Raw genomic sequence first — 17085 nt, forward strand, 5'->3', positions numbered from 1 at the left:
GAAACCAGGTGGATGAGGTACAGAAGAACAAAGAGAAATAGAGGACCAGGGGTTTTTCAAGTAACAGTGACACAGTAAACAGTGTTTAAGGAAGACTATAAGGTAATTAGTATGTAAGTATGGAAAAGTCTATTGCCCACTCTTAATAGTGGCAATAGAAAAAGTGGAGAGAGAATGGAAACATTATGAAGGAAAAAAAACTGGCAAGACCAGATGACTGGACACAGGGATAGAGATGGATTAAAAATTCCAGCAAGTGTTTGAGACTGGATCTTTGAAAGACAATATTCACTGGCACTATTTCATTTGCCTTACTTATTGGGGGATCATTTCAAGTCATCGTTCCACACAGCTTGCTGAATGCAGTCAATTCAACAATTACAACAGTATTTCCTCACCACGAACAGCTATTCAGGACATGGTTCTGTAAGTGGGTTTTCTTGATTCTTTCCATCTTCTAACATCAACTCCTGCTCTCCAGTTTCATAAATGTTCAGCAGGAGTTGATTACCACTGTCATTGATTTTTCCTACCGTGTGGATCTCTGAAGCTTGAACGACAATTGTTTGGAGAATTCATCCATCTTTATTTGAATCAGTGCATGATTTTTATGAATTTTAGTTACTGGATCTTAGTGGCAAGACACAATTCCAACTTAGTTCACTAGATGGCAGACAATAGCTACATTCTCTCCATTCTATTCAAAAAGAAAAAAAAAAAGGAAAAAGGAAGCACTATGGCTCACACCTTTCTGTTTGTCCTCTAAGTCCATATGATAAAACACAACTTTTATACCTTACATCTATCTACATTTCACTGAAAAGAGAGGGAGGATATTTTCAGTTTATTCATAACTGAGTATGCATACTTTGATTTTCTGGGTAGTTGTTTGTTTTTGAAGTTTTTTGTTTAATTGACTTTGTTTTGTTTTGGCCAGGTAGGAAATGGTGGAGGGAACAAATAATGAAAGTGGTAATGATGACGTTATAAAATGAAACTATACTGATTATAATGCATCATTCATTCATTCATTCATTCATTCATTTTTGCAGGGCAGGGTTGGGAGAATTCAGGTGGGAAGGGCACAGTGGGAATTTGTAGATGGAAGGAATGGTCCCGATGAATAGCAATGAGATTATTCTCAAAAGTCATACATGATCATTACCAAGGGTGGTCCTGATCATGCCACCCTTTCCGGAGTCCCTGACGCCCCAGCGCTGAGGAACATTAAGGAAACATTCAGTTTATTCTTCTGCTTCCGGGTACAACTGTACTTAATCAACTTAATAGAAAGAAGTTGATAGTGGTTTTCAACCCCGACTTTATCATGGAATTGCTTGGAAGAGTGGCTTTCATCAACACCTTTCGTAAAAATGGTTGTAGTAAACGTCCTTGTGTCTATTCTGTGTGACACACTACAGTGAATCTTACCTTTACATTGTAGAGCAGCTATCACATCTACCCCAAAGAAACTTAAAAGTCTATTGAAGCCTGTGAAACATCTACGTTAGTTTTTAATATTTTAGCAACATTCAATATCCTCCTATATGCTTTCTAGTTATATCTAGAAAGTGGGGCACCTGGGTGGCTCAGTGGTTGAGCATCTGCCGCCTTTGGCTCAGGTTGTGATCCTGGGGTCCTAGGATCCAGTCCCACATCGGGATCCCTGCAGGGAGCCTGCTTCTCCCTCTGCCTGTGTCTCTGCCTCTCTGTGTGTCTCCCATGAATAAATAAATAAAATCATTAAAAAAAAAGACATCTAGAAAGTAAAATAAATTTTTAGTACGAAATGTGAAATGTGGGTGAAAATTCTACTTCTAGTTCCCTTGGTTAAGTCTAATATTTTTAGACATCCAGCTTGAAGATAGGTTTTCGTTTTCCTCCAAAAATCAAGAGACAGCTATTTAAAGCTAATAAGCTCCTACTCAAGACTTACTTCTACTCATTTCCTAAAATCTCTGGTCGTTGTGAATAACCTGAGGTTTTTCCTGACCAATTTTGCTAGGAAAAAGCGTACAGCTTATTTCGAGTTCTGCCTGCATAGAGTGGGACTCCCATGTGCTTGCTTCCTCCCTTGAACTTCCTCCGTGCTCTCTCCCTCTAATGGGGCGGGCGGTGGGGGGTGGCAGTGCCCTACCTAGATCAGGGCCGGAGAACTGCAGCACCCACTGTCCGCACCCACTGCCTGAGAGCGCGCTCCCGGGAGGACAGCCCCGCCCCCGGCGTAGGGGAGCGACCCGGCTGGGATCCAGCTGGGAGCGGGCTGGGAGCCTGCTGAGATCCCGCCGCGAGCGGGCTGGGAGCTGGCTGGGAGCGGGCTGGGGTCGGCGGGGGTTCGGCGGGGGTCGGGCTGGGGTCCGGCGGGGAGCGGGCTGGGGTGAGGCGCGCGGCCAGCCCTGGGGTGGGGATGCTGCCCTGCGCCCCCGCCGCCCTGCGCAGACCCGCGCGCCTTGCCTGGGCGGGGGGGGGCAAGAGTCGCTTTCCTCAGTGACTCACCGTTACTAGAAGACAAAGCACCCCTGCCCACGGCAGTCGCGAGGTCCCCCGGTGGATTTCCCTGGCCAGCCTCCTAGGAAGGCAAGCGGCTGGTCGGTGTGAGCGCTATTACCATATATAGAGACAAAGTGCTGGTGAAAACAAGAACCCGAGAAAAGCCTGAGTCAGTGGCCTTAGGGGGAGTGACTGTCGGGCTGGTCAAGACCAAATCTGCCCTTCAGCGGACAGGATTACTAACCGTGTTGAGTCTGAAGATGATTCAGGAGACAGATCAGAAAAAGGAAGTGTGGCACATGCCAGCGCGCTCAGGGAGCTGGAACTGGCATGAGTTACCGCACCCTCACTTAATAAAACTCTGGAGAAATTGAAAGGTAGACTTTTCTCAGCCTTCATTTTTAAAAAATGACCATTGTTACAACCTTGATTTCTACGTTTATTTTTTTTTTAAAGAAAACATTCTAAATAGAAGCAGTCCAGCTTATGATCTACGACAAAAACCTCTCCGCCTTTGAAACATTGCTGTACCTTTAAAAATCATGCATATGTAGACATAAGGCAACCTTGCTGGAACGCCTGGGTAGCTCATAGGTTGAGCGGCTACCTTCCTGGTCTACCTTCCCCTTGGGTCCTGATCCAGCCCATGGGGCTCCCCGCTGGGAGGGGAGTCTGCTTCTCCCTCCCATTCTCCCCCTTCTCCTGCTCATGCTTGTACTGTCTCTGAAATAACTAAACAAAATATTTTTTTTAAAAAGACAATCTTGTTGACAAGTCTAAATGTTTATTGTAAATATGCAAAGTAATGACTTTGAGGGGTGCCTGAGTGGCTCAGTGGTTGAGCATCTGCCTTCAGGTCATGGTCCCCAGGGTCCTGGGACCTTCCCACAAGGAGCCTGCTTCTCCCTTTGCCTGTCTCTGCCCCTCAGTCTCTCATGAATAAATAAATAAAATATTTTTTAAAAATAATGACTTTGATGTTTGTGAGGTGATAGTTATTGGCAGACCAAAATAACTACCAAGAATTTTGACCAGAATGGTTTCAAGAGGGAAAGGACTTCTGGATGAATGTTTGGAAAAGAGTAGAAAGTTTTTACGTCTCTTCTGGACTCTTCCATTTCTCTAGTGTGTGGTTGTAGCCTGTCTCTACTAATTTTTAGTACTCTTTTAAAATCTTCTGTGATTGTGCCCATAAAGCTTTTTGAACCCCTTAGAAGTAATAAATTCTCATTTTAAAAATTTACATATGGTTATATTGCAAGTGATAATAATATATAGTTGTGCATATATGTGTGTATATATATGTAAATAGTTATACTGATTATCAGATTATAATAAGTCTGTCACATGGGAAATTTAAACATTACTAAATAACCAGAGTGAAAAAAAAAAAGAAAATAACCAGAGTGAGCCCACAGGCTTATTCTCGGATACCATAATACTGGCAAAAAAAAAAAAAAAAAAAAAAAAAAAAGATTATTCTATGCAAACCAACTAGAAAAAATATTTCTAAACCACTGCTAAGACTAAATGAGAAGGTGACATAAGAAGCCAAATAATTACCCAGTGAGTATTTCTTTGCCTAAAACAGGGAGGAAAAAAAAAGTATTCTTTTCCTCTAAATAATAGTATTTTCCACTAAATAGACTATCTTTAGGGATACCTGGGTGGCTCAGTGGTTGAGCATCTGCCTTTGGCTCAGGTTGTGATCCCAGGGTCCTGCTCAGGTTGTGATCCCTGTGGGAAGCCTGTTTCTCTCTCCCTCTGCCTATATCTTGCATCTCTCATGAATATAAATGAATAAATAAAATTTTAAAAATAGACTATCTTTAATTTTTTAACAGGACTTAACATCCTCATTGTGGAAAATTCAAACAATACAGAAATGCAAAAAGAAAAATGTGAATACCATTTCTACATAGTTCCACTCTCCTGGGAGACCAGAAAAATAATATGCTGCCAGACCTCTTTCTAGGGATAGACACACATACACCCACACAACTGCATGTACAAATTCATATGATCATAAGATAATGTTCCACAATGAACTTTATATAACTTTACAGACTAATATATGTAGATCAACCCCATTCTTTTTTGTTTATGTTTTTGTTTTTTTTTAGCTTTTTTATTTATTTGAGAGGAGAGCATGAGCAGGGGGGAGGAGCAGAGGGAGAGGAAGAAGCAGACACCCCACTGAGCAGGGAGCCTGATGCCGGGCTCATCCCAGGACCCAGAGATCATGACCTGAGCTGAAGGAGATGCTTAACTGACTGAGCCACCCAGATCCCCACAACCCCATTCTTTTTATTGGCTGCAGCCATTGACTGAATACACCGTGGTGTACTTAATGTTTCCTTTTGGTGTAGTCTTAAGGTTCTCCTCAGTGGTTTCCCGAACATCTCTGAATTTTTACATGCCCATGATGAAAGTGTTTCTCCAAAGGTAAATTACGTAAGAGGAATTTCTGGGTCAGAGTTTATAGGCTTCAAAAATGTTGTTACAGTTTCATTTGCTTCCTCTCCTCAAAGTACTTCACGTTCCTGCCTCCTGCATTGTAGGTGTGTCCCTTTTCTCTAGCTGTTGTCTCTGCTAGCTGGAACCATTCTTGTTAAGGTATGTTTGAAGTTTAAACCGCTGATACTATGTTATGATCAAAGACCCACCCCGAAATGTATCATCTGATCTAGCCAATCCCTTTCCAGGGCTTTCCCCAGGAGGCAAATAGAAAAGTGTTCCCTTTACTATTTGCTAAACAACACCTGAATGCAGAGCTCTGGAAAAGCCGGTGTCCAGAATGTGGTTTAGACATGGTGGGATTCCTACTCACATTCTGACTTTCTGAAGTAATAATGAGCATGCAGAGAGAGAGGCCTGGAGTCCGTTTCCCCACCAGATGCAGGAAAAAGATAATGTGGATAAGATGAAGGCAACGATGAGTTCATTTCTTTTTACACCCAGTGCTTCCTTCTGTCCACAAGTATATTTGGCTTAGACAGCTCTTCTGGAGAGGAAGCTGGGAAGGACATGGTGGAAGGCAGGCCAGCATGAGGGGGCACTGCAGAAATTATTGCAGAAATTACCCCTCCCCTAATGTTGCTTCCTCCTCCTTGATTTATACTTTATTAGACCAGTTTTCATGTGTTTTTTTTTTTCTTCGTATTGGCTAGGCAGTTCTGCATACTATTTTAAGTCCTCTAGTAGTCATCATTATATTTTAACAGAGAAATGTGGGCGCACATTCTCTATCAGAAACTAACATCAAATCAGAGAATTATGTTCCCTCCTGGTTAGAGACCTCAATCAGTACATTTTGCAAGCTTTCACTTTCTCTCCCTCCATTATGCTTTCCTTTCCCAGACTTTACTGAATAATCTGCCCAGTTTCCCAGATGTTTTAATAATTATTTTCTTACAATATGACTTCTTTTTCAAGATTACTTTTAATGGCATCAAACTTCAGTTATCAAAATTTATTTAGATTTGACTTTGTTTTATTGAATTTGTACTATTGCCACCCTTTCTTGTACATTGTATATTTTTCTTCCTTGTGATCTTTACTGTGATTCAGTTTTTATTTAACTAAAGTATTTTTGCAAGTAATTATCCAAAAAGTGTACCTGGATGGTCTACTATTACATTCTGAATCTCTGAATACCTAGGATTCTAAATTATAATGCTTTCCCTTGTTAACTTGTTTCATAAAACCTCACATCTTTTATAGTTGTTGATGTTCGAAATGGGCTTTTGAAAAACAATTCCATCTTTGGTTGGCGAACACTTTCATTTTTTTAGAAGATTTTATTTATTTATTCATGAGAGACACACACAGAGAGAGAGAGAGAGAGAGAGAGGCAGAGACACAGGCAGAGGGAGAAGCAGGCTCCATGCAGGGAGCTTGACGTGGGACTCCATCTGGGGTCTCCAGAATCACACCCTAGATTGAAGGCGGTGCTAAACCGCTGAGCCACTTGGGCGGCCCTGGTTGGTGAATATTTTCAATCTGCAAACACAACCCTTTCTCCAGCTCTGAAGAATTATATCCTATCAGTTCATTAATTAGTCATTCTCCCTTGCTTTCTTTTCTTACATTTAGAACCAATTATTTTTAGATTTCCAAATCTGTTCTCCAAGATGCTCATCTTTGCTCATGACCTTTCCTCTTATGTGTGTACTCTGTCAACATCATTTGGCTTTTAGAATTATCTATTATATTCTTCACTGTCATTCAGATTTTTGTCTACTGATTTACATTTTTTTCTCAAGAATTGTTACTTGTTTTCACAGTGTTTCTTTTTGGTGAAAGCCTGGCTTGTTTGTTTGTTTGTTTGTTTTAATTGACGCTATATCCTTTCAAGTCTCATTGTGAATATGAAAGAGAAGATTTCTTCTAAACACTCTCCTAGTTCTTGTTTCCTAGAACAGGTTTATTTGTTCCAAGCAGTCAGCTAGGTACTGTCCTTTTGACCTGATGACTGTACTTAAGCAGTAAGGGATTTGGTGCTATTGTCTAGCTTATTTAGTTAGTGTCATTAGTCGGTGAGTCTTTTACATAAATCTTGTAGCCAGTGTGAGTCTCTTACATAATTCTTGTTGCAGATCGGAAGGAGATTAGAAGTCAAAGAAATGTGCTCCTGGGATTTCCCCGGAGGAACTGGTCTGAGAGTTGACATGTCAGAGTCATTGAGTCTTCTGTTAGAAGAATGAGTGGTAAGGGCATAGTGCAGCTGGCTTCCCTTCCTAGTGCACGGAGGAAACTGGTCTGGCATGCTGATTCTTCTCTATGAAGGCAGGAAGCAATGGGGTCAAAGTGACAAATGGAATTGGATCTATTCCTCTGGGCAACTGGAGGGATTTAAACCAGGAGAGGATTCCTTTAGACAAGGCTCTGACCACGGGGTCCAAGGGCTTCCTGTAGGAGAGGTGAACGATACCAGATGGCCTTTCTTGTAACTTGACTCTCCCGTGTGCAAACTCTGTACTAGTTTTCTATTACTACATAACAAATTATCACAAACTTAATGGCTTAAAATAACACATGCCCATTATCTCACAGTTTCCATGGGTCAGGATTCCAGGCATAGCTTAGTTGGATCCTCTGCTGAGGTCAGGTCTCACAAAGCCAAATTATGATGTTGGCCATGACTGCAGTTCTCAAATGGGGCTCTGGATCCTCCCCCAAGCTTATTTATTTTTGGCAGCATTCTGTTCCTTGCAGCGGTATGAGTGAGGCCCCTGTTTTCTTGCTGGGAACCACTCTCAGTTCATAAACCACTTGCCGTCTCTTGTCACATATCCCCTAAAGGCAGTTCATAATCTGGCTATCTGTGTTTCTCCAAGCCAGCAGAAGCCCATGTCTCTGACTTCCAGTCTCCCTCCAGTCTGCTACAAGAGTCTTATAGAATGTAACGCAATCAAGGGAATGACTATTCTGTCATCATTTGCCACATGGTATTATTTAACCAAGGGAGCAACTACCTATCCATCATATGCAGATGCTCTTTCCACATTCCAAGGGAGGAGGTTATCCAAGCCATGTGTACCCAGGGGTGAAACTCTTTGGGAATCCTTTTATTTTTTTTTTAAGATTTTATTTATTTATTCATGAGAGACACACACAGAGAGAGAGAGGCAGAGACACAGGCAGAGGGAGAAGCAGGCTCCATGCAGGGAGCCTGACGTGGGACTCCATCCCCGGTCTCCAAGACCACGCCCTGGGCTGAAGTCTGAGCTAAATCGCTGAGCCACCCGGGCTGCCCTGGTAATCCTTTTAGAATTCTGACCTTCACAATTTCAGACATGTAGGAATCCATTCCATTTCCAACAGGAGAATGACATTTCTCCTTCTATGTTAGTTGAGTCACTTTAGTAAAGAATTGGGTGGTAGAGGGGTGAGGGAAGGCAGGTTTTCAAATGTGTATGTTTGATATCACATTAAATTATTGAAATAATTGTCTTAGCTTCCTACCTTAATAAGTTGATGTTTTTAACTTTGTTGTTCTTTTACCTTTTAAAAAATGTTCTTCAAATATTTCAAGTAATCTTAAATGTAAATAAAATCACTCTATAAATTTGAAGCAGTATATTTGTCTAAATTAATAGGCTTTATTTTTAGATCAGATTTAGATTTACAGAAAATCCAGCATAAAATATAGAGTTCCCATATATCCCTGTATCTATCACTTCACTCCAACACACACACACACACACACACACATACACACACAGTTGACTCTATGATTAACATCTCAAATTGGTGTGTTATATTTGTTGCAAGTGATGAGCCAATATTGATACATTTATTATCAACTAAAGGCAATAGTTTACATTAAGACAAAGGGCAGTTTTGGTGATAATACCAATTTTGGTCCAGACCCAAATCCAATGGTACAGAAAGACAATGAATTCTCAGATATAAATTATCTTGAGAATGCTCTGTGAAAAACACTGCAAAGATAATGAGAAGACTGGGGGGAAATAGTTCATAAGACCTAGCTGATAAAGAACTGTTATCCAAAATATACAAAGACCTCTTAATAGTCAATATTAAGAAAACCAATCTAGTTAAAAAATGGGCAAAAAACCTGAACAGATACCTCACCAAAGATATACAGAAAGCATATAAGCATTTGAAAAGGTGCTCTCTCTCTCTCTCTCTCTATATATATATAATATATATATTATATATATAATATATATATAATATATATTATATATAATCACATATATATAATCTCTCTATATATAATATATATATTATATATATAATCACAGATTAAAATAATGGGAATCACAGATTAAAATAATGAGGTACCAATATATACATTGAAATAGTACTCAGCCATCCAAAAAAACAAATCTTACCATTTGCAACAATGTGGAGGTTTATGCTAAACAGAATAAGTCAGTCAGAGAAAGAGAAATACCATATAATTTCACTCATATGTGGAATTTAAGAAAAAAAAAACAGATGAACATAGGGGAAGGGGATAAAAGAGAAAGGGAAGCAAATCATAAGAGACTCTTAAAGATAGAGAACAAACTGAGGGATGATTGAGGGAAGTGGGTGGAGGATGGGCTAGATAGAGGATGGGTGTTAATTATGGAGGGCACTTGTGATAAGCACGGGGTGTTATATGTAAGTGATAAAGCACTAAAAAATAAATGAAAATTAAAAATAAATTTTAAAATAAAATAATGAAATACCAATACATACATATTAGAATGGCCAAAATCCAGAATCATGCTACCACCAAATGCTGATAAGGCTGTGGAACAGGAACTATCTCATCACTGGTAGCATGCAAAACAGTATAGCCACTTTGGAAGACAGTTTGGAAGTTTCTTACAAATTAAACATATTCTTCCCATACAATCCAGGAATCACACTCTATGGCAGCAAAAAGTTGAAAACTTATTTCCACACAAAAGAATGAGCTACCAAGCCATGAAAAGACATGGAGGAAACTTAAATGCATATAAATGAAACAAGCTAGTTGGAAAAAGCTATAAGCTGTATAATTATGATTATATGACATTCTGGAAAAGAAAAAAATGATGGAGATACAGAAAGAATAGTATACACATATAATTGCATGTGGTGGAATATTATTCAGCCCTGAAAAGGAATAAAATTCTGCCACAGACTATAACATGGCTGAACCTTGAAGACAATATGATGAGTGAAATAAGCTAGACACAAAAGGACAAATACTGTATCACTGTATTATCATTTGTATGAGGCACCCAGAGTAGTCAAATTCAGAGAGAAAGAAAGTAGCATGGTGGTTCCCAGGTGCTGGGGAAGGAAGTGTGTGAAGTCATTATTTGACAGGTACAAAGTTTCAGTCTTAGAAGAAGCCATGTTCTGATAACGGATGAGGGTGAAGATTGCACAAATGCGTATCTACTTAATATCACTGAAATGTACACTTAAAAATAATTAAAACGGAAATTTTTATGTTGTTCATATTTTGCCATAATAATAAAAGAAATCCATGAAAGGAAAGAACATTGGGCAGTGGTAATGGAAGCCCAGCTTCCAGAGCCAGATCTGGCTGTGTTCTTGCATGACACTTAGCTCTGAAGTCTTTGTAGTCTCCCTTCCAGGACCTTAAATCTATAGTCATTCACTTGCTCATTCATTCATTCATTCATTCCACTAACGTTTATTAAACACATACAAGAGTTTAAGTTGCTCAACAACTATGGGTCAGATAGATGCAGGATAGGTTTTATTAAAATCATCAATGAGTGGGAGTAATCAAAACTGTTTTTTTAATTAAAACAATGTAATTCCTATCTTCATTGCAGATTTTTCACATTCAGGTCTATATTTAATTCTTAAATCAGAGAGTCTCAAAATATGAAAGCTAGAAAAATGATCTAACCTCATAGCTTATTTAGCAAAATAATTTTGTTTTCAAATAGAATTCTACAGAGATCACTAACATAACAAAATAAAATATTAAAACTGGTACATAGCCTTCTGGGATAGTCTAAATTTTCGGTATGGGGCCAAAGACATAACATCTGTCATGGAAGACTTAAGCATATTCATGAGCCTGACTTCTGAGGTTCATCTGAGCTTCTAGGAATCCAGAGCATACTGAAAATACATATATACTTCAACCCTTTTATTCTACAGATTTAACTCCTCTGTGCCCAAAACCCATAATTGTTTTCATCGTGATTTTCATAAAATAATTCTAGGCTGCAACCGAAAACTTGAAATGGTTTGTTCTTTTATTCACGATCTTTTAAATCAATACATTGTTTTATTCACAATGTTTTAAATCTTGAAAATTGGAGAAGTCTACACATCTATGAGGGCAGGTTGGTAATACTGTACAATACAAGAGTATGAACGTGGAGTCCAAAAGTCTAGATTCTGGTTATAGCTCTGCTTGTCGCTAGATATGTGACCTAGAAGGATCAGGTAACCTCTCTGATCTCTATGCTGTCTTATGTCTGAAAGGATAATAATGCACAACACATTTAGGTTTCAAGGTGTCCATGTACATATAAGTTAAGCTTATATTTTTTTGGTTAATATTTTGAGTGTTAGTAGCTATCACCAAAACTTTGCATTTAAATAAGATGGTGTGTACTTTTAAAGGTGTATGTTAATACATGCTAACATTTTAGTAGCCCAGGTATTTTTAATCTATTGAAATAAAGGGCTATTTATTCCACCTCCCTCCCCCCCAAAAAAACAGTCAAGTACAATTGGTCAACAAGTTATGAATTCCACATCATCACTGGGAAGAAATTCCCAGAGATTTAAAATAGCAGCTACTCTATTATTTCATTAATCAGTTTCCCTCCACAGTCAGGGAAATATAATTTATTGGCTTCTCAAATTTACGATCCCTCTATCTTCTCACTGTTCAGAATGCATAGCTCTTTTTCTTAATCAAATTTACATTTGCGGTACAAGGTTTTAAAATATTAAAACCTTGTCTATTGAAATGGTTTTATTAACTTAACATTTTTTTAAATTTTATTTATTTATTCATTGAAAGGCACACAGAAAGAGAGGCAAAGACACAGGCAGAGGGAGAAGCAAGCTCCATCCAGGGAGCCCGACGTGGGACTCAATCCTGGGACTCCAGGATCTCGCCCTGAGCGGAAGGCAGACGCTAAACTGCTGAGTCACCCAGGGATTCCCTTAACTTAATATTTTTAAGCTCCATGCTTTATTCCTTTTCTGGAATGAACAGAAGCACAAAATGGGTAACAATAATCCCCATTTCCTACGGATTGCTTTAGGCAATCATCAAAGCAATTAACATAGAATACACCCATAAAAAATGTGAAATTCTCTTGCTCTGTCCTGGGTAAAAAAAATAAAAATAAAAATAAATAAATAAATAAATAAATAAATAAATAAATAAATAAATAATTTAATTAAATAAAAAATAAAAATTGGTGATCCAAGAAGATAGGGATTGGCAAATGAAGACCTGTGCAGTAAATCTGGTCTGCTTCCTATTTTTAAAAATAAAATTATATTGGAACATAGACATGCTCGTTTGTTTATGTATCATGCACAAATGCTTTTGCACTTCAACCACAGTGATTCTGAGCAGTTGCTACAGAGACCATATGGTTTGCAAAGCCAGAAATATTTTCTATTTGACCCCTTGTAGAAAAAAATTATCCACTCCTGATCTAGGGCCTAAGTGAGGAAAAAGAAAATGGGTGGTCTCATTTCTGGCAGTGATTGTAGAATCAGAAGCTCCTAAAACACAAATATTCGCACTGAGTTGGAAAACAGGCTTCAGCCTGATGCTAATTGAAGCCTTACATGGAAAGGTCACCCTATGGTCAGTGTTCTTTTTCTTTTTTTTTTTTTTTTTAAGATTTTATTTATTTATTCATGAGAGACACACAGAGAGAGAAAGAGAGGCAGAGACACAGGCAGAGGGAAAAGCAGGCTCCATGCAGGGAGCCCGATGTGGGACTCGATCCTGGGACTCCAGGACCACGCCCTGGACTGAAAGCAGGCGCTAAACCGCTGAGCCACCTGGGACTGCCCCTGGTCAGTGTTCTTTACTGCTGGGTGACAGGAAGCTGGAGTTGATCTCCTCTGTCTGCAGGAACAAAGGAGTTACCTGTGTCCAGATTTCTTAAGTAATATGATTTTTTTTTAAGATTTTATTTATTTATTCATGAGAGACACAGAGAGAGAGAGAGAGAGGCAGAGACACAGGCAGAGGGAGAAGCAGGCTCCATGCAGGGAGCCCAATGTGGGACTTGATCCCAGGACTCCAGGACCACACCCTGGGCCAAAGGCAGGCACTAAACTGCTGAGCCATCCAGGAATCCCAGTAATATGATTTTTCTAAGGACAACAGTAACAGGCAAACAGCAATATATATACAACGACAACAAAAAATAATGCAGATATTTTTCACAAACTTTTGGGTGGGTTTTTGGACTGACTTTACCCTAGCTCCACTCTGACCATGGGAAGTGGCTTGCTTTTGAAGCTCAAGTTTTGAGACTCCAGGAGGCTTGCAGAGGCATCGTGGAGACATGTTTCCCGTGTTCCCCTCTTTGCAGCCTTGGGACACTCTCCTTTCACAGAAGAAATGTTTTAACACCCCCTAAACAGACTGATATCTTAACCCCTGGGTCCAGCCAAGACTGATGCTGGTCCACTTTGTTCCTTCCTCACTCCATTAGACAATCAGTTCCATTTTTTTTAATTTTTTTTTAAATTTTTAAAATTTATTTATGATAGTCATAGTCACAGAGAGAGAGAGAGAGAGGCAGAGACACAGGCAGAGGGAGAAGCAGGCTCCATGCACCGGGAGCCCGACGTGGGATTCGATCCCGGGTCTCCAGGATCGTGCCCTGGGCCAAAGGCAGGCACCAAACCGCTGCGCCACCCAGGGATCCCCCATTTTTGCTTCTACTTTGTGTTGATTTCAGTCACTTACCATCACGACAATTCTTTGTCCACATGGTCTCTTCAGGTCTAACATTCTGTGATTTCTCACTCCAGAAACCATCTATGAGGGTGTGACACATGGCATTTAATGTAAGATCTGTACTAAAAAAAAAAAAAAAAAAAAAAAAAAAAAAAGATCTGTACTAAAATCCAAGTTCCGATATTTGTTAACTGTGTGAGCTTTACATCTTCAGTTCTACCTCTATAAAACAGACAATAATATACACTTTCAAGACCACTACAATGATGAAGGGTGATTACATATTTGTGAAGCGTCAGGCAGAGAAGAGACTATAAATACGATGAAAGTGTTCCTCTAGTTTTCCTCCACTAAATCAGGAGCCATGGACTCACCTCTTCCTACCCATCCTAAGCACACCCATTCTCCTGGGATTAATTCAGTGGTTTCTCATCTGAGAAGTCTTCTCTGCCACACACCACTTTAGTGAGTTTAAGTAGATGCCAGTTCTTAGTGATCCTATAACCCTATGAGATCAGCACTTACACCATTTATAGCACCTAACCCAATTTTTCAAGAATAACTTTCCACTTTATTCAAAATAGCAATACATGTTCATCAATTTAAAATGTGGAAAGTGTAGGGGCACCTGCATGGCTCAGTCGGTTAATCAACTACCTTAGCTCAGTTGTGATCCTTGGGCCCTGGGATCAAGTCCCACGTCAGGTTCTCTGCTCAGTAAGGGGCCTGTTTTTCCCCTCTCCCTCTGCCTGTCACTTCCCCTGCTTGGGGTGTGTGTGTGTGTGTGTGTGTGTGTGTGAGAGAGAGAGAGAGAGAGAAAGAGAGAGAGAGAGAGAGAAATAAAATCTTTTTGAAAATGTAGGAAAGTACAGAGATGAATATAATAAATGCACATGTCAGCTGTATTCCATTCTTAAAACCCAGAAATAAGTGAGAGGTAATTCCTCCCCCACCTCACTCTGTCTCTCTCTCTCTCTTTCAACCTACATGTATTAGTGTGCTTCCAGCTACAAGTCAGAAAAAAAAAAATCTGGCCTCAATATTCATTTCTCTCAAAGAATAAGAAATAATTGGCTCATATAAATCCAGAAATAAGGCGACTTCTTAGGCAGGACAATTCATCAATAGTTAGTCTCAAGACACAGCAACAAGGAACTGGAGCCAGGACAAACTTCATATTCCTTAAGTGCTATTATGAAGTCAGAATGAAAATTAATCATCTGTATCTAAAGAGTTAAAAGAAGTGAGTAAATTCAGCAAATTGGCCATATGAGAAATTGATTACAGAGGGTGGGCTTTTGGTGAACCGACTTTTGGCTACTGACCTACAGCTAAAGATCAGCCCCTCAGCAGCACCAGCAGCTCGGACGTCCTACCTTCCCGCGTTCTCTGGCACATCAGCTCGGCCCCAGAACTCGCTGCTCGCGGCTGCTGGGGTGCTGGCAGCATTTGCAGATGCACTAACATGTCATAGAAGGACCTTGGCTTCCTCAGTCTCTTTACAAAATGGAGGAAAGCTTTTCCAGAAGCATCATCCCTACCCCCAAACTCCTCACTGGCCCGACATGAGCCACATACCTCCCTGTGCCTCATCCAATCACTGCCAAGGGGGATTCACGGCACCACTGATGATTCTTTCCCTTGGGCAGCGCTGGTGGCTGCCCCCCCCCCCCCAAGCACACAGCAATGCAGGGGACAACAGAAAGCTCAAGCAAATCCTAGTGTTAGGAAATAGGGAAATGGTATTGATGAAGTTTTGGAATATAGATGAGGTCCAGAGCCGGCCACCAAGATATAAGACGTCTTTGGTGCAAAACGGTGGTTTTATTAAAGCCTGGGGACAGGACCTGTGGGCAGGAAGAGCTGCTGCCCCAGGCCTGTGAGGGGTGGCCGATTGTATACCTGGGAGTTGGGCGGGGTTTGGGGTTAGTGTACTCCAAGGAATTTTGGAAGCAAGGTTTCCAGGACCTTGAGGGGCTAGCTGTTGTTGGGAAAAGGTTACTTATTACCATCCAATAAAACCTGAATCATGAGACCCTTCAGATGTATATCGGTGGGCCATGTGCTTGGAGAATGACTGCCAACACGTATCTTCGGGGGTTTAGAGATAAAGGAAATTTCTAAAGGAATTTTTATATGTTTAAGTAGACTTACAGGCTCCTGGGTGGTCAGGGCTAAGATTGCCTTTCTCCCTTAGCAAAGTCTGAACATCGAGGCAGTTGAGTCCGTAAAGGAAGGTCCCTCTGCCTGTTTCAAAGACTTGTCAATGTGCTGCCCTGGGCTGGTGCCTTGTCCTCAGCTAGCCCTGTGTTCCTTCATTAGTATGGGTATGAAATCAATAGTTTCTGCTACCCTATCTTTTCGATTTAACATACATGAATTTCCCCATGACAAGTGGTTTCAAAACGTGATTTTAACTCAAACATAATTGTATGAAAACATCACAGTTTATTTAACAAGTTCACCATTCATAGACTTTAGGGCAATTCGATTTTTCACTATTATACATTGTTCGATGTTTAGTCCTGTCTTAAATTAATGTCCAAAGACCCATTGCCTTAAATAATGCCATTTCTCTTCCTGAAATAAGTGTTATCGCTTAAAGATGTCCTTCCTTATGTTTGCTCACGTGTCATCAATGCATCAGTAAATGATTGTTTAGGAAATGCTGGATTTGTAATATACAGGAAGAGACTCTTTTAACCTTTGTGCTTGCCACTCTGCTGCCTCACATTTTGCCCCTAACTGGAAGAGCTCTTGGCAAATTCCTTTTCAATAAAGATTTACTGATAATTTCGCCAAGCCTCAAAAAATGAGTAAGATGCAACATCTGCCTCTCTCAGCTTATAATTTAATGAGATTTTCCTGGGCTCACTCTCAGCAGATAAAGATCTTTAGATTATCAGAGCTCTCTGATCCACATATCTGTTTCATATTTATTATCTATTATGTATCAGGCCCTGTTCTAGGATTCAGAGAATGCCCTCCTTAAACTTAGTGATATTCTTAGGTACTAAGAAAGAAATCCAAGTGGATCTTTCAAAATGTTTCTCCTACCTTTTGTTCCCAGGCTCTTTGCCACTTAGAAAGGAAACATCTGGCCTCCCTGCCTTTCTCTGAATATTTGAGGGAATAAATGCAAGTGTACTTTCTCACCT

At 40.0% G+C, this 17085-nt stretch overlaps 1 protein-coding gene and 1 long non-coding RNA gene across 5 annotated transcripts in view; one reads left to right on the forward strand and one right to left on the reverse strand.

Moving 5' to 3' along the window:
- Positions 1 to 2699, reverse strand: part of LOC112679017 (uncharacterized) — a 119911-nt gene extending 117212 nt beyond the window's left edge. For 3 of the 4 annotated variants that reach the window (XR_007403644.1, XR_007403645.1, XR_007403646.1), the window contains exon 1: positions 2497 to 2699. This is a non-coding gene — a long non-coding RNA (uncharacterized LOC112679017). The remainder of the gene's footprint in view (positions 1 to 2496) is intronic. The other variant, XR_004814128.2, reaches the window with a different exon arrangement.
- The window catches only part of ITGB1 (integrin subunit beta 1), a 140539-nt gene that overhangs the window by 52938 nt on the left and 70516 nt on the right, over positions 1 to 17085 (forward strand). The window lies entirely within an intron of this gene.

Source organism: Canis lupus, chromosome 2 (assembly GCF_003254725.2).
Source record: "Canis lupus dingo isolate Sandy chromosome 2, ASM325472v2, whole genome shotgun sequence".
NCBI classification, from domain to species: domain Eukaryota; kingdom Metazoa; phylum Chordata; class Mammalia; order Carnivora; family Canidae; genus Canis; species Canis lupus.